The sequence below is a fragment of the Malania oleifera genome, chromosome 4 (genome assembly GCF_029873635.1).
Source record: "Malania oleifera isolate guangnan ecotype guangnan chromosome 4, ASM2987363v1, whole genome shotgun sequence".
NCBI classification, from domain to species: domain Eukaryota; kingdom Viridiplantae; phylum Streptophyta; class Magnoliopsida; order Santalales; family Ximeniaceae; genus Malania; species Malania oleifera.
This window is the reverse complement of record NC_080420.1, coordinates 55514540-55539996: the sequence shown is the minus strand read 5'-3', so window position 1 is coordinate 55539996 and position 25457 is coordinate 55514540. Positions and strand designations below refer to the sequence as shown.

General features: G+C 34.4%; 1 pseudogene; it reads left to right on the top strand.

The window, feature by feature from the left end:
* Positions 1 to 7487: 7487 nt before the first annotated feature.
* On the top strand, positions 7488 to 18704 carry LOC131153812 (pentatricopeptide repeat-containing protein At1g11290, chloroplastic-like; annotated as a pseudogene).
* Positions 18705 to 25457: the final 6753 nt, after the last annotated feature.

Below are 25457 nucleotides of genomic sequence, written 5' to 3'. Positions count from 1 at the left end.
CAGATTCGGTTGACCGAACTTGCTAGCTCAAAAGTTCTCGGTCGACCGAATTCGGACCGAACTCACTTAGTTCAAATACACTCAGTCGACCGAACCTCCTATGAGTCCACTTTTTGACCACCTGGTCGACCAAGCCCAAAATGTACTCCAACACTCTGGTCGACCGAGGGTCCTCGGGGGACATCCTAACGCCATGGTTGACCAAAAAATCTAGTTCAAATATTCCCGATCGACCGAACCTCACAAAACTGAAAAATCACCTTCAAACTTACATGTCTGGTCGATCGAATGAGCAGTTCATTTTTGGCTCAGTCAACCGAACCCCAAGAACTTAGATTGACCGAACTTGTCCTAGTCGACCGGTGCTCTCGGGTTGGAATATTTTTTAAGTGCTAAAACGTCATTAAAACTTAATTAAACCTTTTCAAAATATCGAGCGTGTCCCTCAACGGTCAGATTTGTTGAAAATCTATAAACACCCCCTCATAACTCCAGATTAGCAACTTTGATTAACCCAAATCTTCTCTCTAATTTATTGTTAATCAAAGTTCCCCCAAAAAGGTTTTTGTTGTTTAAATCATTCTTTTGGGGCAAAATATTTTAAACAAATCTCTCCAACTCTCTTTCACTTGTTTTATCTCAAAATCATTTTTAAAGAGAGTATTTTATTTTGGGCATTTTATTTGTATTTACATGCATATACTCTCACTTGTTATTTACTTTTTGAAAATCAATCTTTGAGAGTATTGCTTGCATTTCTCCCGGTTCTTTCTTTGATAAATATTCTTGGAAGAAAAATTATTTATTGCACAAATTCTTTTTAGTTTAAAATTCCTAGTTTCTCCAAATATTATTTACTTGCAAAAATATTTATAGGAAAACAATAATACTCATTTTTCATATACATTTCATTTCTGCAAATATTATTTAGGTAAGAACCCTTTACTCTACTGAGCATTATTGCATATCATATTAGAGTGCATTTATTTGAGCTTAAAGGTGTACACCTCAACTTGTATTTTTAGAAGCATTTTCATGTACAAAAATAGTTTTAATGTATTGATTGGGTTCAGCCCATGAATTGAACTGAGGAGTCTCAGCCCCGTAAATAAGACTGGTTTGGTTCAGCCCAGAATTGAACTGGGGAGTCTCAGCCCCATAAGTAAGACTAGTTTGGCTCAGCCTAATAATTGAGCTGGGGTTTGCCTCGCCCCGTAAGGAGAGGATGTAAAAGGCTTTTGCTACCATCGGTTAAGTGAGCAAGTATAGTGGAATCCTTGGGGGTATGCTCAAGGTGGGGATGTAGGCTAGTTTGGCCGAACCTCGATAACAAATCTGGTGTCACTCTTTCTATCTTATTTAAATTCCTGCACTTTAATTTCAGCATGTATATGAATGTTTATTTAATATCAAAATTATTCTCATACACACATTTGATTTAAATAAGATACTGCGCACGTGTATGTTTGCTTTCAGTGTTAAAATCATTTTACACACACACGTATATATGTTGAATGGGATATGATACGTGGTGAATCGGTGAAATGTTTTAAATTAGCTGAAAAGTTTTAAACCTCAATTCACCCCCCTCTTGGGATCACACCAATTCCAACACTTAAGCAATATTTTTATGTGCAAAATACTTTTACAAGCTTGATTTCAAACAACTCTTGTGCTTGCTACAATGAAAAAAATATTTTTGAGTGTGTTTGAATATTATTGCTAGCATCTTTGAAACCCTAATCTAACATTAAGATTTAGTATATCTTGTTTCAAAGAATAGCTTGTTTGAACACTCTTGTGCATATTTGAGATGATACATTATACTAAGTGTTGTTTGCACATATACACCATTGAGCTTATAGTTCTTACATCATTGGTGTGCATTGATTATACTGTGCTGAATTGTAGTACATAGTCTACTTAGGTAAGAAGCATTTGTTTGTACGCAAATCTTTATATCCTTTGTATTCTAGGAGTGGGCCTGAAGATGGAGACTAGCCCTATTGAATAGTCTCAAATTGGCTTAGAGCCGGTTAGGAAAGCTAGGTGTACCATCCTAGTAAGGCATAGGTTGATGTCAGTCCCGTTAATTGATCTGGTTGTAATCGGTGTCGCTCCACCCGTGAAGTGAGCCTTATAGTGGAATCCTTGTGCTAGTAAGCCAAGGCGGGGACGTAGGCAGTATTGGTCGAACCCCAATATCATATTCGGTGTCGCTTTTATATTTCGTGCATTATATTCAATTATGTGCTTGATTTAATTTTCTTACTGAATATATTTCATATTGATTGGGAAATGCTGGAGTTACGTTGTATGTATTGAAATGTGATTAATATATCGTATTTGTAATTTCATATACATTTAGTCTGCCCCTAGGTTGAGTAATATTATTATTAGATTAGTTGAACCTAGAAGGAAATTTTTAAATCTCCAATTCACCCCCCCCCCCTTCTTGGGATTGCACCAAAGCTAACATAGGGATTCTCTTATTAGGAATTAAGAAAGCTAAATTTATATTAAAATGGGTTAGTGATGACTCAACAGCCTATAGAGTTTAAGTTAGCTAATCCTAAAAGAGATAAAGTGATAATTATAATTATGCACTAAAAATAGACATGCTTAACTCGTAAAATATTAATAGATATGTCTACTATATTAGAGACCTTGAAGATCTAATGCATAAACTGAAAGTCTATATTAAGTATGCATATCATGAGGGATGAAAAAGCAGAACCTTAGTTGAATTTTTATAAATACTTAAGGATAAATTTTCGAGCTTATTGATGTTTTTCATATGAAAACAAATGAAAATGGTATTGTTGGCCATAAATCAAGAAAGCTTGATTGTACAAGGCTTATCTTCGAAATCAAGGAAGTCATTTGCTTCAAAAATCTAATTTAGAAAGTCATTTGAAGATTGATAAAATGATAAATCCAATTTATTGCAAAATTGAAATAATTTGCTAAACATAAGCATGTTATGATAGTGATGATATTAATAGGACATTGGTATTATTCTTACATGAAATTAATTGATATTTGAGCATAGCATGATAAATTTAAAAGCATGATTGGTAATTTTGACACCCTTTTGAATACATAGTTTATAAGTCACGAATGAAAGTCTTAATTTATTGAATATGAAATATACTTCATCCAGAGGGAGTTAGATTTGTTAAGCTATGAAATCATGATTTATGGAGATTTTTGCGAATTTTGATATACAATCTTTTGTATTATTTTGGGACTAATTATTAATCTTTTATATGCATGATAAATGCAAAGTTTCTATTTCGAGCCTTCACTAAATCTATACTTTTTCTTATGGTTGTTCATTGCCTTCGTATTTATATATTTTTCTTAATATCTTACTCTTTTTTATTGATGTCAAAAGGGGGAGAAGTTTTGGGCAAAATTTGAGCATGATATTGAAATTAATATTGAAATTGATTTTGATATTGCAAATATTGTTAAGTTGATGCTTAATTGTAAGAGGGGGGGGGGGGCCTTTTTAAGGCTTACTTATTTTTTGCTCCTTATTTGTTATCATCAAAAAGGGGAGATTATTGGCCTAACATGACTTACGAATCTTGTTTTGATGATAACAAATAAAATGTTATTTAACATGTTTGAGTTGTGAGTATTAATCTTCAGATAACAGGTATTTGAGGCTCATGTTTAAGTTTAAGTAAAGCTCAAGATCAAGTAATCACAAGAGTACAATGAAAACATACAAACAAGTAATTCAAGCAAAGCTCAGATCAAAGTGTTACAAAGCTCAAAGTTTGAAAAATACTATCAAAGCTCAAAGTTTGACAAATATCATTGAAGCTCAAAGAATGTTGATGACAAGATGGACTCAAATCAAGGACATACATGAAGACCTCAAGAATTAAAGGATTTAGAGTCTTAAGGAAGTTTTATGTGAGTACTTCAAGTTAAAGTCAATATAAATGCATTGAAACTCTTAGGTTAATTACTTGGACCTAGATACTTTTTAAAATACTTGGAAAATATTTTTATAAGGCCAAAATTTATTTCAAAAATGTCAAAATTATTTTTGGAATGAAAAGCACCAAAACAGGATTTTCCAAATTTTGTTATTTTTTCTATATCCGCATTGATGAGCATTTTTTCTATCAAAACGCTCCTTAACTTAAAAAGTATTCAACATAAAAGTTGTGGAATTTTCTCTTAACTTTCTATTGATACTAAGAACGTCAAATTTGGAGTTGTATAAAAAAAGTTATGATAACAATACTAAAGGATCCGCGAAGTAGACAGAATGGTGACAAGCGCCTCAGCATAACCAGACAGGCGCCTGCCTTGTCAATTGAGGTGACTAATTGTGTTTGGATAGGAGCTTTCTAGCACACTGACTTTCAAAATTAAACTGAGATAGGTGACTGTCATTTGAGAGTCTTTTAAAAATTACAAACGGGAAAGTTTCAAAAATTGGTTTCTTGGGCGCCAAATTTTGTGCAAACTTGAGAAACACTCCAAGTAAATTTGGGGAATAAGGAATTAACTTTTTAAACTCTATATATAGCCCCCAAGGCAAAAATTTTCATTACCAAGAAATATTTTCAACAATCAACACACTCTCAAGTGCTCTCAATTCTCAAAGGCTATCTTGCTCACATCTTGCTGACCTTTCAATTGAGTTTTTGCTGAACTTCTCACACCGAAATTGAGCATCAAGTATGAATCTTTCAATTATAGAAAGATTATACTGGTGATAGATTTACATTGAGCTTCAATTTCATTATATTGAGACTTATGTTGAAGTATATTTTGTACTTACACTTGTACTAACTTGCTCTATCTAAGAGTGATTCTTGTACACAAACTCTTCTTCTTGTTTCTTGTTTCTTGACGGGTCAGGGCTATTGGATCATTGTAACCGAGCGTCGGGTATCACTTGGAGAGAGAGCTCCACCCTAAAGAAGAAGGGATTGTATCGGTGTGTTCCGCCCATAAAGGAACGTGTTAGTGGAATCCTTAGGTTGTTGCCTAAGGCGATGATGTAGGCTGGGTATAAGCCGAATCTCGTAAAAAAACTCGGTCTCACTCTCTTTCCCTTACTCTTTAATTTCTAGCATACTTATTAACTGCGTGGTTGATTTAAATTTCTTGATCATAAATACTATGTAGATTGGACTTTAAATAAACTAAAGATTAATTTGTTTTTAGGACTTACGAAAATCGAAAGGAAGTATGTTGGTTGATCAATATAAATTGCGAAAACCATAAGAGAGTACGTTGATTGGTTAACATAAAAAACCTATTAATTGAAGGTTTATTTGAAATCTGAATTTTTGGAAAGAGTGTTGGATGTTATATTACTTATCATCTTGAAAGACCAATTTCATTAATACAGGGCTTAATCTCTACAAGCATTCATATTCAAACTTTGCTATTTAATCACCAAATCTTGATAGTGCTGTAGTTCATACATTAATTTGTATTTGGTAAATCAATTGGTTGATTTTCATTAAGAATCATTACTTTGTGTTGATATTAAATCAATTCCTTAATTGAGTGTGATTTGTGATTGGCCTATACAAGCATTGAATATCTAATTATTCTTGAGTGATTGTTAAATATAAAATAAGTTGGAAATTTATAAAAAGAATTAAAAGAAAAATTTTATAAACCCAATTCACTCCCGCTTTTAGGACTACATCTTAGTTTTTCATTATTTATGCATAATATTCAACTCATGCCACACATTTTCTCTAATAATCTGTACTTTAATATACTGTGAAAAATATTAATATAGTTATCTTTAGGGTTTTACTCAACCTAACCCAACTTAAAGTGTATATCATTTCAAAACTCTTATCTCATATGTCTGTGTACCCAAAAAAACTCAGATATCATTTCTGAAATCACATATTATAATTTTAGCAGTTAACTTTGTAAAAACACCTAGCATAATCTATTCTCCTTACCTGTTTCCTAAAGAAATGTCTGCATGGATCCTATAACAATGCTTTGGGCATTCGCACAAAACCCTGTATTCATATACCCTAGTTTAATCAGCTCAGCCACAGAATAATAATTATTTTAACATTTTCTAGGCCCACGTACTCCAATTAACCGATTAAATTCTAAAGAAAATGCGGGTATGATCCAATTCTCATATTTAAATGTATTTTCTAGCATATTTAAAAACACTAATATGATCAAATCCCCACAGTTTAATCTAATTCTAACATATTCCCAGAAATCTAATTTAATCCAATCCCTGCAGTTTAACTTAATTCAAAAATATTCCCAGAAATTTAATTTAATCAAATACTACAATTTAATAAATAAACCATAATTTTATTCCCCTTACCTTATCCCAAGAGTGGTGTCTAGGAAGCCCAAACCTAAAATTCACTCCGATTAAAATGACGAGGATCGAACCTAGGACCCTGTTGTGGTGTCCAACCATCGATTTGACTAAAAATTTGAGAGAAATTGAGGAGAGAGAGAGAGAGAGAGTGTTTAACTTATCCCAAGAGTGGTGCCTACGATACCCTAATCACGAATCCACTCTAGTTAAAATGTTGGTGGCCGAGAATGGAACCCAATGGTATTTTCCGTTCTTCAATCAACCAAGAATTCACCGAGAAATTGATGAGAGAGAGATGAGAGCAACGAAGAGAGAGTGAGAGTTGGCGTAAGGGGGTGCTTGAAATTGAAATGTAATTGAATTTGAAGCCTCTGGAGGTTTGAAATGTAATTGAATCTGAAGCCTCTAGAGGTTTTAGGTTTCAAATATATATATATATATATATATATATATATATAAATATATTATATTATATTATTTAATTAATAATAATAATAATAATTTTATTAATTATTTATTTTAATTTTAATTTTAATTTTTTTTAAGCATCATTACATCCTCCCCTCCTCATAAAAATTTCTTCCTCAAAATTTGCTAACTTATACTTTTTTCCCAAATCTCATAACTCTTTTCATTGATGTAATTCTCAAGAATACTTGATCCCCCACACCAAACTCCAGCTCTCATAGGCGAGTGTCAGCATAACTTTTCTTGTCGACTCTGGGTTGTTTTGATCCTTTCTCAGATAAGTATGATTTTCTCATAAGTCTGCTGTACAATCTTTGGCCCAAAAATTTGTCTTTCACCAACTTCGTCCCAATAGAGTGGAGTTCTGCACCCCCGACCATATAGTGCTTCATATGGTACCATTTCAATACTAATCTAGTAGCTATTGTTGTAAGAAAACTGCACTAGTGACAAATACTGAATCCTGCTACCCCCAAAGTTCACCACACAAGCCCGTAATATATCTGCCAATCTCTGATGCTCATTTTTCACCTGTTGGCATGTCAAACACTGCTCTACATATACAACAATTTCCTTCTTCATATTGCCCCACCAAAAAGACTCATGTATATCCTTGTACATCTTAGTACATCCTGAATGCACTGTATAAAGGGATCGATGCGCCTCCTCCAGAATGGTTCTTTTAATCTCAGCATCAGCAGGTATGCGTAGTCTGGTACGGAACCTCAAAGCTCCATCATTTGAGATATTAAACTCTGCTCCTTGACCATTCTGCACTTTATCCATAATCTTTACTAATTCCACATCCTTCATCTGAGCAACCTTAACTCTTTCTTATAAGGTGGGCTGAAGTACCAGATTAGCAATGAGTGCCTAGTGATTTCCCTCTACTGATTCCACACCAAACCTTTCTAAATCCATCTGAATTGGATGCTAGGTCACTACTGTTTATACTGTTGATCACACCGATTTCTAGTTCAAAGCATCAGCTACCACATTAGCTTTTCTTGGGTGGTAACTGATGGTACAGTCATAATATTTAATTAGCTCTAGCCACCTCCTCTGCCTCATATTTAATTCTTTCTGTGTGAAAAAGTACTTCAAACTCTTGTGGTCTATGAAGGTCTCGCACCTACCCCCATACAAATAATTTCTCCAAATTTTCAAAGCATAAACAATCGTTGCTAACTCCAGATCATGGGTAGGGTAATTCTTTTTATATTCTTTGAGCTGTTGTGAAGCATAAGCTACAACTCTCTCTCGCTATATCAGAACATACCTAAGCCCTTTGTGTGACACATCACTGTAAATTACAAAACCCTCTTCTCCCGAAGGAATCCTCAGAACAGGTGCAATGATGAGTCGCTACTTTAATTCCTGGAAGCTCTATTCACATTCATATTTCCATTCAAACTTCACTCTTCCTAGTCAGCTTTGTCAATGCTCCTAACAATTTAGAAAATCCCTCTACAAACTGGCGATAGTATCTGGCCAATCTCAAGAAACTCCTGACTTCCTGCATATTTTTTGGTCTTTCCCAGTCCACTACCACTTCAATCTTGCTCAGTTCCACAGAAATGTCACCCCTGGTTATCACGTGTCCAAGGAAGGTGACTTGTTTCAACTAGAATTCATACTTCTTGAATTTTGCATGCGACTTTCTTTCTCTCAACACCTAAAGAACTATTCTTAATGTTCCTAATGTTCCTCAGGGTTCTTTGAATATACCATAATGTCATCAATAAAAAATATGACAAACTGATCTAGGTACTGATGGAAAAATTTATTCATCAAGTCCCTGAATATAGCAGGAGCATTCGTCAGTCTGAACGGCATAACTAGGAACTCACAATGGCCATACCGAGTTCGGAACACTGTTTTTAGAACATCTTATTGACCTTGCAAGGCTTAAAATCTTGTTCTGATGATAACAAACAAAAGGAACTTAACATATCTAGTTAAGTGATGACATTTCAGGACTCAACTATGAAAATGTAAGGTCAAGTATTCACAAGGATCCATTGAAAGTTTATACTTCAAAAAGGATGATCATATGAAACTTAAGGCATGGATTCAAAGATGATTTAATAAAACTTGAAGATTATGAGAACATGCATATTAAATCGAACTTGCTAAAAGCTTAAAGTACATTGAAAACTTTAAAATAAAGATGGACTCAAAGCAAGGACATACATGACAACTTCAAGAGTTGAAGGATTTAGAATCTTAAGGAAGTTTTATGTAAGTATTTCAAATAATTTCAATATAAATGCATGAACCTCTTAGGTTAATTACTTGGACCTAGATAACTTTTAAAATACTTGAAAGATATTTTTATGCGATCAAAAATTATTTCAAAAAGGTTAAAATCATTTTTGGAATGAAAAGCATCAAAAAGAGGATTTTCCAAATGCTGTTATTTTTTATATATCCACATTGATAGGCATTTTTATCTATCAAAAACTCCTTATTTTAAAAAGTGTTCAACATGAAAGTTGTGGAATTTTCTCTTAACTTTATGTTGATATCAAGAATGTCAAATTTGGAGTTATATATAAAACCTTATGACAAAAAACCTGAAGGGTGCTTAAAACTGACAGCAGGACAGGAGTCTGACCATGTTCTCCCAAAAGCCTGACTATGCAATCTGAGAAGCCTGTCCATGTTCTACTAGGTTCCTGACACCCTATTGCCTCTTTAAAAAAAGTTGGGCAATAGCCTAATCATTTTTGATAGGCAACTAACCTTCGAAAAATTTGAAATTTTAACAGCCGGGAAAAGTTTCTAAAATTGGTTTCTTAAGCTCCAAACTTTGTGAAAACTTGGGGGACACTCCAAGAAACTTGGGAAATACGAAAATATGTTTTTTAACTCTATAAATACATGATTAAACCCAAGGATCAAACACACCAAGAAATTATTCAATAATTAAATACTCTCAAGTGCTCTCAATTCTAAAAGGCTATCTTGCTCACATCTTGCTATTCTCTCAACTGAGTTTTTGCTAATCTTCTTCCACTGAAATTGAGCAACCAAATCTAAATCTTTCAATCATTGAAAGGTTATACCGGTGATAGATTTATATTGAGCTTCAATTTCATTTCATATTGTTATTTACTTTGAAGTATATTATAGTGCCGAATTGTTGTACTAATTTGCTCTGTTTGAGAGTGCCTTTGTACACCGAATATTGTTTTTGTTTTGTAGACGGTTCTGGTTCTTGAATTGTTGTTGGACCAAGCTTGGGGTATCTCTTGGAGAGGTGACTACTCTAGCCTATTAAAGGAGTGTTAAGTGTGGGGTATCATTTGTAATGGTGTTGTTCCACCCGGAAAGGAATTGGTTTAGTGGAATCCTTTGGTGGTTTACCAAAGGTGAGGACGTAGGCTGGGGATAAGCCGAACCTCATAAAAACCCGGTGTCTCTCTCTTTCCCTTACTCTCTTTACTTTCAGCATACATATAAATGGCATGGATGTTTTAAATTCTTAATCATAAATACTATGGAGTTTGGAAATTAAATCAATTGAAGTTTAAATTATTTTTGGGCTTGCGGAAACCAAAAGGAAGTATGTTGGTTTATCCATACTTTGCGAAAACCGTAAGGAAGTACGTTGATTGGTTAAAAACCCAAAGAACACCCAAAGACTCTTTAACTGAAAGTTTATTTAAAGTCTAAGGCTTTTGGAAAGAGTATTGGATTTTATATTAAACTTCATATTGAGAAATCAAAATCATATATACAGGGTTGCAAACAAACAAAAGCTGAAACTTGCATATAAGCTGAATCTCACATTGTGGTTTATTGGTTTGGTTGATTAGTTGTTTACTTGATTGATTAAATAATTGTGTGGTTGTGAATTTTATGAAGGCTTAAATTTTTTTTATGTATTGAATAAATTAACAAGAAGTCTAGAATACATTAAAATAAGTAAAAGAGGTTAAGAAGTCATAAAAGAAATTAAAATAAAATTTTTAAATCCAATTCACCCCCCCCCCCTCTTGAGACTACACCTTAGTTTTCACATCCTCTACCTTGAACTTCACTTAATGGTACCTGGATCTAAGATCAATTTTGGAGAAAGTCTGTGTCCCCTGAAGTTGATTACAACTACACCATCAGTCACCACCCAAGGAAAGCTAATGTGGTAGCTGATGCTTTAAGTTGGAAATCAGGGAATGCATCAGTATTAGCAATAGTGACTCAACATCCGATCAAGATAGATTTAGAAAGGCTTGGTGTGGAGTTGGTTGAGGGAAATCACCAGGCACTCATTGCTAATCAGGTACTTTAGACCACCTTACAAAAAAGAATTAAAGCTGCTCAGATGAAGGATATGGGATTAGTAAAGATTATGGATAAAGTGCGAAATGGTATTAGAAAAGATTATACGTACCTGATGACTCTGAAATTAAAAAGACAATATTGGAAGAGGCACATTGTTCCTTATATACGGTACATCTAGGAAGAACGAAAATGTACATAGATTTGCAGGAATCCTTCTGGTGGAGCAATATGAAAAGAGAGATAGTCTGATATGTAAAGTAATGTTTGACATGTCAGCAAGTGAAAGCTGAGCATCAGAGATCGATGAGACAGTTACAACCACTCCACATTCTTGAGTGGAAATGGGAACATATTTCTATGGACTTCGTCACTGGGTTACCATCGGCACTTCATGGACAGGACGCTATCTGGGTAGTTGTTGATCGATTGACAAAGACTGCCCCTTTTCTTCCCATCAGAGTTAACTACTCCATGAGCAGGTTAGCGGAGCTATATATACAAGAGATAGTTAGAATCCATGGAGTACCAGTGTCCATCATTTCAGATCAAGACCCATGGTTCACATCTCAATTTTGGAAAAGTTTGCAAAGTGCTATGGGTACACAACTAACATTAAGAATAGCCTTTCATCCTTAGACCGATGGACAGACAGAGAGGACTATACAAATATTGGAGGATATGTTGTGAACTTGCGTGCTGAACTTTGGAGGTGGTTGGATCCAGTATTTACCACTGGTTGAATTTGCTTATAATAACATCTATTAGGCCAGTATCGGGATGGCACCGTATAAGGCATTGTTTGGTTGGAGGTTCCGATCTCCATTATATTGGAATGAAATTGGTGAAAGATAGATTTTGGGACCAGAGATAGTACAACCAACTTCTGAGAAAATCAATCTTATCTAGGAAAGAATTAAAGCAGCTCAGAGTAAACAGAAGAGTTATGTAGATACTCGGCAGAGGAAACTGGAGTTTGGTGAGGGGTCACATGTTTTTGAAAGTTGCCCCAATGAAAGGAGTGATGAGATTTAGTAAGAGGGGTAAGATAAGCCCTAGGTATATTGGGTCATTTGAGGTATTAGAAAAAATTGGTCAAGTTGCCTACAGGTTAGCATTATCCCTAGCATTATTAAGAATCCACGATGTATTTCATGTGTCAATGTTAAAGAAATACATCCCAGATCCATCACATATAATAAGTTATGAGGCACTGGAACTCAAAGATACTCTAATATATGATGAAATGCCTGTACAGATCTTAGACCAAAAAAACCAGGAGTTGCGTACTAAGAAAATCCCACTGGTTAAGGTACTCTGGCGTAATCACACAGTTGAGGAAGCATCATGGGAATTAGAAGAGGAGATGCATTGGAGGTACCCACAACTATTTAGCGAGTCCCAGCACTAGACGGTTCAATATAACAATTCAAGTCAGTATAACAGTTCAAATAAAGATGACAGTTTAGGTAAGCGCAAGTTGTTTAGTTCAATATGATAGTTTAGATAAATATATAATTAAAATTGTTGGTTGTGGCTTAGTTGTCTTTAAATTATTAAAGTGGTTTTGGGAGAGTTTTCTTTGTTTAATTGTAATCTCCCAGAGCCTATATATGTAACCATGGTATTCCTCCGCCACAAGTGAGAGTTATTAATAAATTTGGGACGGAGCTGCTATGCGGGTGGCCGCCGGCTCTTCCTAGAGTCGGATAAACATTTCAGTGATTCCTAGAGGAGATTGTGATAAGAGTAGGTTAGCAAATTTTTGAGGACAACCTCAAAAATAGTTATACAAGATTAGTGGAATGACCCTTTAAAAAAAATTTATTATTATTATATTATATTAATTAATTAAACAAATAAAATGAATAGTATTAAAAAAATTTGAATTAATTGAATTAATTAAATAATATGATGGGTATATATATGTATATAATAATGGATCTTAAAGTAAGCTTAAGATTTAAGCTTTCCACTCTCTGGAGATTTCCAATTCACAATCCACAGAAGACCCCCCCTGAGACGTCTCTGCACTCAAACTCTCTCTCTCTCTCTCCCTCGCCCATCCCTTTCTCTCTCTATAGTTCTCCCTCGTTTCCCGAGCAAAGTGAAGAACGAACACCACCACGGGGTCCTAGTTTCAATTCTCGTCATTTTAATCAGAGCAGATTTTTGATTTGGGGATCCTAGGCACCACTCCAATGCTAAGGTAAGGAGTACAAATTATGTCTGTTGTTTTTAAAAATTAATCGATTAAATTGGAGAATATGGGTATATGGATATCAGGTTGGTTGTTATTTTAGAATCTAACCGGTTATACGTGAGCCTAGGAAATGTTAAAATAATTATAATTTTGGGGTTGAGTTAATTAAACTTAGGCATCTGAATACAAGGATTTATGCGAACGTTGCGGGCGTCAGTTTAGGATCCTTGCAGGCACATTCTCAATAAACAGGTAAGGGGATAGGTTATGTCAGGAATTTATAGAAATATTATATAAATGTTTTGAAATCATGTGCCCTACACCCACCTCCCGAGTATATGTTTCAACAAGAATCACACAAAGGTAGATTGATACAATAGAAACCTCTGGTAAAATGCCCACCCATAACCCAGCAGATAAAGTACATTGCATAGTTTGTTTTAGGGATTGGAGACTAAGAAATATGCAAGTGATGACACCATAGTTTTGGAGAGTTCTCTCAAGATTGAGAAAATTGAGGAATAAGAAAGATTAGAAGAGAAAAAAGAATTTAGGAACTTAGAAAATCAATATAAATAGCTTCTTTAATGTTCAATGGGCTTAAGAAGGCATATTCTAGAGATCTTGGTCAAACTAGTCGTTTTAGCCTGCAGTTAGAGTCAATCTACTATTTAGACTGGTCTACCTGTCTCAACTTGGTCAACTTAACACTAGCTGTTAGAGTGCAAAACTAATAATTGTTGGAGTCTCTAAAAAGTAAGACCAGTTGACCAATTTCTTGGGCCGATCGACTGCTTAATCTTTCACCTTGGTTAGTCAATCTGCCACAAGGGGTAATTTACCTTTTTGGCATTTTGCTTGGACCAGTCTTTTGTTTGGATGAGTCAACTACCCTTCTTGGCAAGTCGACCGCCTAGGCAAGGCAACTTGGAACTATCTCTTAATTTTTTTTTGTTTTTCTTGTTTTAGTTGTTTTTTGGTCATGGTTGTCATATTCTTAAAGATATACAAATTAAAATAACAATTGCAAAAATACAAGTAGCAAGCTCATCGAGTTCTCTTTATTTTCCACTCTAATGGCTTGACTTGCAAAACATATTTAATCCCAAAACCATTAGTACAAAATATTTTGTTATCATCAAAATCAAATTGATGAAACCTTGGGAGCTAACATGTTGCACCTAACTTTTACTTTCAAATGAAAATAAAAACAAAAAATAAAATCATCCTAAAAAGAAGTGGTCAAATTGATCTAAGTAGAAAAATCAATCTTGTTAGAGAGTATAAAGTTTTTTTTGGGGGGGATAATAAAAGAGTAATATTGTCATTTTAAGGCATTAAATTATATTCCTCTTGGGTTGATATTTTCACTTGCTCTTAGATTTTCCAATTTAAATATTTTCACTTGCTCTTAGATTTTCCAATTTAAAAGTTTAGAACTAACAATCTAAGCTTAATAGTTGGATTCATTAGAAATGATTTTCAACATACAAATCTCAAATATTGGATTCATTCTCATTTTCATATATTATTCTTACATATCAACTGTGGTCATATGGCTTTGAGTGCAGCCACAACTTTTGATTTGAGTTGATCAATTAACCTCAAAGCCTCAAACTCTTTATATTTTAGTTTCCTTTATTTGCATTTCTTTATCATATTGATTTAATCATCTTTCACTTCTCTTCCAATGTCTTTCATAATTTTTTTGGAATATACTATTAAATAATTTATATTTAAAAAATAAATTAAAAGTACAAAACAACAGGAAAGAAAATCAAATGAAAATTTAGGCATCTTTTATTTCGTAATGGCATATTTTAGCACAAATATTAACTATATAAAGCAATCATCCTAGAAATGTTTAGACTATAATTCCATGTTTAAAAGTTTAGATGATCTTTGGACTATAATCTCGTGCAAAAGAATATAATATAAAATTATATTGACTTCCCTTACCATCCATTTATGGATTTTGGAATTTAAATTTAAATTTATATAGATTTAGACTAAATGTAACATAAAATTATATTAAGTTTCTTTAAAGGTAAGCCTAGGAAAGGTCTTGACTTTAGATTTGTGTATATTTAGATAAAATGTAATATAAAATTAGATTAAAATTTATCCAAAGTTATTGAAATCCAAATTTAAAACTGAAAATCTATATATACTCCTAAACGCAACATAAATTTACACAAATTCATGTATGAGGTTTCAAATTCATACTCAAACACTAACTTAAAAACCAAAGAAATCTAAATCCCGCTTCTCCAATCAATGCTTAAACAAAGATCTTTTTCATTGGGTAAAGTAGTTGACAAATGAGAAATTATTAGGTAGACCGAGTCTACCACATCATTTATAGACTAACCTAATAAGGCAATGATGCTCAAGGTGTGACAACTCAGTACACTAAATTACATAAGCAAAACATAACTTTCTTTCCAAAACAAAGAAAAAAAACCCATGATTTATTTCTCTTTCTATAAAAATTACAACAAAAAAAACGATAATTATTTTTTTCTTCCCAAAGCAAATTACAAAGAAATCCATACTCATGGTTAAAAATTACAAAAAAAAAAAAAAAAACCCCATAATTCATATAGTTATTTAATAAAAGAATTGAGTTTCATTGTTGTGCAATAGAAACATTTATATTTTATTTAATACAAAATGCTATAAAATTACTAAGCTAATTTTTCATAGACAAATTAATGGATTTACTTAATTTTGGATATTCATCAAGTTATTCGATTTTTGAAATATATTCTAGAATATCTTTGATCCAACTATAAAATTTTATAATATATAGATAAATAATAATGTTGTACTTTTAGTACAGAATAATATATTTCACTCTAAAAAATAATAACACGGTGAAGAAAACAATCATTAGATAATATCACATTTTATTTTTTAATAAAAATTTAAATGAGCAAAAATTAATAATAGAAAAAAAATATATATATATATATATATATATAAAAAATTAAATATGGTTTTTGAACCATGAATTAACCATGGATTTCTTTGTAATTTACTTTGGAAAGAAATTGACTATAACCTTTTTTTTTTTTTTTTTTTTGTAATTTTCATGGGAAGGAAAATGAATTTTAAATATTTTTTTTTGTTTTAAAAAGAAAATTAATTATATTTTGCTGGTGTGATCTTGTATATGAATTGTCGTTACTCTATTGAATTATTTATGAATGACAGTTTACCTAAACGCATTTTAAAGCTCAAAGATCATATAACCAATGATACTACTGGCGAGCAAGCCTCTTCCTTCTCACCCGTCTCACAATTCTACAACTCCAAAACGCATTCAACTTCTGTAAAACCCCACAAAAAGAACAACCATAAAAAACCCACCACTCACAACCTCCAAACGTTTCTGTCACACATCGTAAACACACCAACTTGGATCAAACAAAACAAATCCACGCCTCCTTAATCAAATCCCCATTTCAATTACACCATCCCCATTCTTCAGGATTTTTTTGGCTGCCGTTCGAGCACATCAGCCCATTACAATTTCATAATAAGCTCTTACATCAAGAACAACAAGCCAAACAATGCGCTTGACATCATATTCAAATGCGCAAATCGGGCGCCAAAGTCGATAGTTTTACGATCCCCTCGATCCTAAAAGCATGTGTCCAAATCTTCTGGGCCAAATTAGGAAAAGAGATGCACGGTTTCATCGCCAAGTCAGCGCGCTTCGTGTTTGATGAAATGGCTGACAGAGATGCCGTTCTTGGAGCACAATGATTTGGGTTTATAGCTGGAATGGACTATTCGGAGAAGCCTTGTATATCATCAAAGAAATGGTTTTCCTGCAAGTAAAGCCCAGTGAAGCTGCAATGATTGGCATGGTCAATCTTTTTACAGGCCTTGCAAACGCGCAAACGGGAAAATCACTGCATGCCTATGTCATAAGGAATATCAAGACTGAGAAAATGGGAGTTCCGATTACTACTGCTCTGATAGACATGTATGCCAAGTGCGGAAATTCAGCTTCTACCCCGAGCCTCTTTGACGGGTTGCCAGAGAAAAGCATTGTTTCATGGACTGCCACGATTGCTGGCTACATAAGATGTAGTGAAATAGGAGAGGGAGCCAAACTCTTTGGACAAATGTTGGAAGAGCACACACGCCCAAATGAGATTACGATGCTGAGTCTGATTATCGAGTGCAGATTTGCTGGGGCTTTGGAACTGGGAAAGCAGCTACATGCCTGCATTCTGAGAAATGGGTTTCAGATGTCTTTGGATTTGGGCACAGCTCTTGTTGATATGGAAAATGCAGTGAGATAAGATCTGCAAGAACTCTCTTCTATGGCATGGAGAATGGAGATGTCATGATTTGGTAAGCTATGATCCCAGCTTGTGCAAAAGCCAACTGCATTGATGAGGCTGTCAATCTCTTTGTTTGTATGAGGAGTGCTGGATTGAAGCTGAATGAAGTGACAATGATCAGTCTCCTTTCCCTTTGCAGAGAAGCAGGGGCCCTGGATTTCGGAAGGTGGATGCATGGTTATGTGGAAAAGCAGGCAATTGAATCCGATGTGATCCTGGAGACTGCACTGGTCGACATGTATGCAAAGTGTGGGGAAATAAATGGGGCCTGTAAGGTGTTCAGTGAAGCCAAGCAACGTGATATCTGCATGTGGAATGCCATGATGTCTGGTCCCTGGATTTGCAATGCATGGATGTGGTCAGGAAGCTCTGGAACTCTTCTCAGAAATGGAGCGGCAAGCTGTTGAACCAAATGACATCACATTTATCGGAGTTATTCATGCTTGTAGTCATGCTGAAATGGTTGCTGAAGGAAAAAAGGCATTTTGAGAAAATGTTTCATGACTTTGGTTTGGCTCCAAAGATGGAGCACTATGGGTGCATGGTGGATCTTCTTGGACGAGCTGGACTGCTTGATGAGGCTCATGAGATGGTTCGTAGTATGCCTATGCGACCCAACCACATAGTATTGGGAGCCTTCCTGGCATCCTGTGAGCTTTATAAAAATTCTTGATTAGGGGAAATGGCAGCAAGACAGCTTCTTGAAATGGAATCTCCAAAATGTGGTTATAATTCAAACTTTTATGCAGCAACAAACAGATGGAATGAGGTTGCAAGGGTGAGAAAAGGGATGAAGGATTCAGGGTTCTTAAAAGAACCAGGTCTCAGCTCGATTCAAGCAAACCATTCAGATCGCGAGTTCATGCAGTGTGCATTTGGTTCGATGGCTTTGCTAGGCTAGACTAAGGGACCTTAAGCTCATGTTTGGTGCAATACATTAGAATGGGACTGGCTAAAGAGGGGCTAAGCCCATATACGTGCGACAGGGCTTGCCCCCCATATTAAAATAAAAAAATTAAAATAAAAAAAAAATAATAAAAAAAAAAATTTAGCCAGCTCTGCCTACGCCACCATTTGCGCAAACCAGACATATTTAACCCCGCCTTCCCCAACAAATGGAGGTTGTTATTTGTGTGGCATGTCCATTGCTGCCATGTTCTCATTGTCTTCATCCTCCATAACCCTAAAGCTTATTCTTTCACCTTCGCCATACAAACCAACCTTCTCTAATTTTTTATTAATTCAATCCCCTGATGAACTAAACCTACAACAATCAATGAAGTGGTTCCAAGCAAAATGATATAGCTATCTGTGTATATATATTGAAAGGATAGGCTTGAGGCTTGTCATCATGAGCTTGTGTGTGTGTGTGCGCGTGCACGCTGAATTTAAGCAATTAAGGTCATGGGAGTGACTAAATTCACAAAGTGTCGGCCTCTACTCTCGACACAGGCACTACACACATACTTAATCGACCTAACGTTTCCACTTAAATTTCCAAGTTCCAGTTTCTCAACTTAGAAACAAAACCATTGATGAATTTACCGTGGTTTTCCTGAAATTGTAATTTCAGGAAGAACACAGAAGACCGTCAAAGGATCACCGTCTCTAAGCTTCCAGATCAAGACTCGTCTAATCTACCCACTTTTATCCTTATCTTATCTCAACCTATACTCTGGTAATCATCCACTATCAAAGTCTGCAGAACCTAACAAACCTAGGCTCTAATACCACCTGTAACGCCTCAACCCGCCATGTGGGGTCCGAGGTGTTACTTTAGTAACCTCTGTGTTCCTGATACCATATTCATTATATAAAAATAGCAGAAATAAATGATACATCCTCCAAATACATTATCAGAGTTCTAAACTGCTAACATACATAGAAGTCTCCCAATATCCATATTATATCTCAACCAAAAGAAAGAAAATTAACTTAGTCCATACGACCATATTACAAATCTACGGACTTCAAACATAACTTAAATACGTTAGAGTTCTTAACAGACACTCACAAACAGAAACTAGCTATCACCCCGCCCCGGAGCTTGCTAAGCTCGATCTCGAGATGGTCTTGAAAAATGATTTGTATATTGGGGTGAGACACTTCTCAATAAGGCAAATTAATTTAATATCATTGTGTGGCCAACATGAGTTTTAATATAAACAAAATATAGCTGTTTGTAAATCAACATCAACTGAGAAAACACGTGCAGACTATATAATTACACACACATAAACATTTATAAACAAGAGTTCCCGACAATAGGGGAGATTACACGCCCATACATGTAACGCATCTTTACTCTGCTATTGTTTGTAATCTTACCCTTTTTAATCGGGTGAGGTTACAACTGATACTTATCAGAGCACTCATCTTACTCAGTAAGCCCTCGGATGGAGAGTTTTACTTCGCCATAAACATTCATGCATTTTAATTCATATACATGTACTCACACATTTACAGTTGAAAGATATGCATTTGCTTCCCTAGTATAAACCGGTTCAATAAATAATAACACTATTTACATAAATCAACATATATGCTTAAAAGACACTCCCTATGACTAACACACCATTTACTTCCCCTATGGTACGAGTTGTGCGGCCCAAAGGCTGGACTTATGCCCTGGGGAATTAACCCAAATACAATCAAAGTAACCATGTCCAAGTGCGTCTACAGGCATCCACAACTCAGTTGCAGGTTCGATTGTCTTACAACTTCCTGGTCCAAACCCTAAGGAAGGTACTTAACCCTTACGCAAGCTAATCGGCTGAAACCACCCTACACCTCTTAGTACAGTGTGGGTGCACATAGCCAAATAGTAATTCCCTAGTAACGGTACTGTGCTCACAATACAACCGGTCCTCAGGGTTCTTAAATCATATCATGCAATTTAAGTAATAAAAAATGTAGTATAAACTCATTTCATATAAAACCTGTCATTTAATAAAACTAGGCCCCCGGCCGTCAAAATAAAACCCGGCTCATAGTCGTTAAATAAAACCTGGTTCATAGTCGTTAAATAAAACCTAGCTCACCATTAAATAAAACCCGACCCCCGACCCTCAATTGTCACATCAAATACTAGTGTTTTGTAAAGGCAGTTTCAGTATGTTTCACAAACAGTTCAGTATTTTAACAACCGTACACAAATTCGATTATAGAATATCCATACCGATTATTCGCGTACCACACGATTTTTAGTATTTTGAACATAACCATTTAAACAACCAAGAAAACATAATATATGAAGTTCATATGATAAAACCAAGTTTTACATCGTTCATTTTATTCAAAATACCGTATCATATATCTTATATTTGTAAAGTCCATTTTGAATGGTCAGTTTTCGAAATAACCTTTGAAATCAAGTATATACATACATATAACACATTTTAATCAGTTCAAACTTAATAAAAACCTGACTTAACTTAATCCCCTTACCTGTTTTTGAAAAATAGACCGCTAACACTTCGAAAATCCAAAACCCTATCTTTCCGATCCGTCGCCGAAAACAAACCAGCAAACCGAGAAAGAAGAGGAAAGTGATTGGAGAGTGATCACGGGATCCGGGTGAGCCTACGGGAGAGAGAGGGTCATGAGAGTGAGAGAGAGAGAGAGAGAGAGAGAGAGAGAGAGAAAGAGAAAGCCCCAAAAGTCTTTTTAGAGAAAAAGGAATGTTTGAGTTATGAAAAATATGCCTTGCTTAACACTTAAGTAAGCAGGCTCACAAGAAAATCGTCAACGATTTTCCCTGCCTTAACAAAACCGTCAACGATTTGGCAGTTGACTTCCTTAGTTAATTGAAATCATTGATAGTTTTTTCCCAGCTCAGTGAAATTGTTAACGGTTTGGGTCCTACAAAACCAATTTCCTTCTTTTTCCTTTTTTTTCCCTTATTTATCTCTTCCTTATTTATTTTCTTTTATTTTCCGGGTTCAGGTTCCTACAATATTATTGTATTCAATTGTATAATAATTCATTTCAAATCAATCCAAAATCCCTCCCATTTTGAAGGGTCGTCTTATATTTTAAAGGCATAAGTTGTTTTTGAGAAAACCTACTAGATTTTTGAGTTGAAAAAAAAAATTATATATGATCCGTTATCTTTGCTTTTATTTCACATAATTTGCAAGTTTTATTTGAGGTTTTTCCCCCAAGATGCTAGTTAATCAAGTGCAATTAGTCAGTTTTGCAATGCTAGCCAAGCATTAACAAAAGATTGCTTTAATATGTTTTGTTTAGTTCAAATAACATCAGCCCATTTGACATGGTCTCTTCTACTTATTATAGAGTTTTGCCAAGGAAAAGGAGAAGATACTTGTAGATGTGAGAGCCTAGTACTCATTATCTTTAAAAGAGTTATTTGGTAAGTTGCTGATATTGGATTTGATATGAAAAATTTTTGCAGATAATATCCAAGCAACTAGATCTTGGAGCATTTAAGCTATTCTTGCTTGTTTAAGGAGTTTGAGTTTAAAAAATATGCGAGGCCCATAATATTCAACTAATGGATTGTGTGGGAGCTAGTTATCAAAGCACATAAATGTAGATTTCTCGTTCCAATTTCATGTTAGTGTCAGAGTAAGCATGAGTGTTGACATTTCCTATCCTCTACCATGTCCATGTGCTTCCTAATGTAGCATGGATAGCCCATAAGCTCCTACCTTTGAGTTTATAGTGTGAATCCTAATAACCTATTGAAAGGCTTTTGATGTGCATAAATTCCAAATGAGCTTTATTGTAGATGCTTCAATACTCCAATCTAAGAAAAATTTTAATCCAAGACCCCTTTCTTCATGAGTATTACACACATCTTGACACTTTAACCCTGCAATTTTCAGTGTTCTATTTATTTTGTTTCATAAAAATCTTTAAATCTCTTTTCAAGGGAGGAAGAGTGTTGTAAACTAATAGCAATGTATACTTTGTAAAATAGTCCTAATAAGTTGCTACCTCCTAGCATAAAAATATATTTGTGATTTCAAGAGTGTATTCTAGGGTGAAGATTTTTTCAATAAGCATTTCATAGTCTTGTTCGTTAACTCATTTTGTGACTCGCGGTAGTACTACTAGATACTTGATCAGTAGCTACCCCTTAGAGAGTCTTAGGATTTGAGTTGTGGCCTTGGCAATGTTTTTAGGATACCAGAATTAAAGACCTTAGATTTCTCACCATGGAATTTCAACCTTGTGAGTAGAAGATAGAGAGAGTACTTCTTTTATACTAGCTATAGATGTGGGTTAGGATAATTAGCAAAATAAAGGATCACCACTTTTAGCTTGTTGCATTTAGGTTGATTTGCTAATTCTCCATTTATTATTGTATATATAAGTAGCCTAGTCTATTATCATTACTAAGAGATAAGGGGAGATGGGATCCCTCCCCTGATACCCTTCTCCCCTTCTTCATAAGTCCATTTTATGGCTATTAATCTAGGGCGTGGTGATAAAATTTTTTTACCCATTCCAATGTCTATTTTCTCATGGAGTGGTATTAGAAAATTCCTGTAGACAAAATTGAAGGCTTTCATTATGTCAATTTTAAAAGCAAATTTTGGAGGCTTTGAATTTAGGTCAGATTGGCAGAAGAATTTTTGAGATAAATGTATTTTGGTTGGGCTAATGAATGAACCAAAGCATTTTTGTAGTCTATTTGCCATTATTTTGGTGATGAATTTGTATATCAAGATGCAAGAGACTATAGGTCTGGATCCTTGGCTTCAATGAGATTCCTTATCTTGACCACCAGTGTGGGAACATTTGCCTATCTTAGTAGTTTGGAGTTTGTAAAGAAAGATACAAAAAGAACAGCATCTAATATATCCTTTCCTACAATCTTGCAGCATACCTCGTAATAATTTACATAAAAACCATTTGGACATGGTACTTTGTCATCAAAGAATTAATTATTCTTTGCATATCATGTTTTTCCTTATCATTATAATGATTAATTATACAAGTTGTAAAATTTTTATTGCTTAAATTATTATTTTCAATAGTTCAAATTTACATCTTATTGTGTTAACAATAATAGTAGATAATTACCCCCAGGGTGTGGTTCAGGTGGTAGTACGGACTGCAGGAATGCCTCTCACGAGGTCAGGTGTTCAAACCCTCCCGAACTCGTTTCCACCCCTAGACTCCTGAATTTACCTTCCCTTTAGAGTTGTGGGGTCAACTTCAAGGGAAGCAGGATTAGTCACGTGGACCATAAAACGAACACGTGGATACCTGGTGCATAATCTAAAAAAAAAATAATAGTAGATAATTTACAAAAAATTTGATTCTTTTTATCTAAGAAAATATTAATTATTTTTTGTAATGGAATAAAAATAAGTCCCACGTTGGAAAGTCCAATAACTCATTTATACATATCACATGTAGCAAAAGAATGTTTCCAAGAAACAAATAATTTAGATTAAATTTTAGTAGTTTATATAATAATTAAAAAAAAAAAAAGTAGGGAATTCTTGTTGTAGTTTTGTCACATCTAGTCTCGAATCGAGGTCAAAAGACAACGTGAAAAATGAAATTCGCATCAGAAGCAAAAAATCTCAAGACATACATGAAAAATGCACATTATCTCAATGGTGCTAACATGTGCTGATATGCACAACTTTTTATTTCTTGTTCACAATTCAACTATATTATCATTATTACATGGTCCTAAAAAATACGTTGTAAAAATATGTCGATATCAATCTTTCTTTAATTATTTTAATGCAAGTAAAATTTCTAATGATGTATGGAAAAAATTTTACAGCTTCAAAATAAATTTAAAATGTGAACTGCATAAAATTTATCCAAAATTTTTAAACTAAAAAAAAATAAAAGAATCTTCCAAACAAAAGAAGACCCACAAAAACACTTTGTTTTGTTTACATTTTTCAAGTGCAACATTTTTAGAGGAATATATAAAATATTGATTTGTAGGGTGAAGTTGCTGTTTGTGATATATACATACTTATAAAGTTAGACCTCAGCATATCGGATGATGATAAAATATATACTTTGCCAAATACTAATCTTACATTTAGACACTATTTTGCTTAAGTGCCTTTGCGAATAAATACAAGTTGCTTAGGAAGCAATAACTAAAATCAATCTATGTATATGCATGTCCTTACAAAATGTTTGGTCGTTGCATTATGAATTTGCTTTCCCCAAGTTAAAGCCCAACAATCTATGTTGTTGCTAGTTAAAGACACCACCCTTGCTTGCTTCAGTAATCTAAAGAGTGTACTTTTCTCTACCTCTTGCAGTCGAGTATCAAGATCTTTTCTCAAAAGCGCTGGGCTTTTGAAATAACAAAATTATCATTTTCAATATTCCATTTGTCCTCTCAATGGAAGTTTACCTGTTTACCAAGGTCATTGGAGAATAACCATACAGCTGCTATCACCAAGTTGTCATTAGAGCAAGTATTTTTCAATTTTTTAAAAAAAAATTTAAAAGATAAGTTAAAATATGTGAAAAGCTGAAATAAAAAATAGAAAAGTTTTCCATGAAAACAGCTGCCGATCATTTATGATTAGCGACGAGGAATGGTTGAGCTCTCCCCTGCTAGTATGCCTAATTCAACCAGTTTCTAACAGCCCTCCTTATGCCCGACATATTTGAGTACTGGCACACAAACAAGCAAATGAAGTGCTGTACAGAATGTTGGAACCATGATCTTCAGTAGTATGAAAATAGTTGGTAAGATAATTGATTGCACAATTCAGACAAGAAGCTCTCCATCCAAGCAAATGTAAGAAACACAGCAAACTTAATAAAATGGATTGATCCTGTT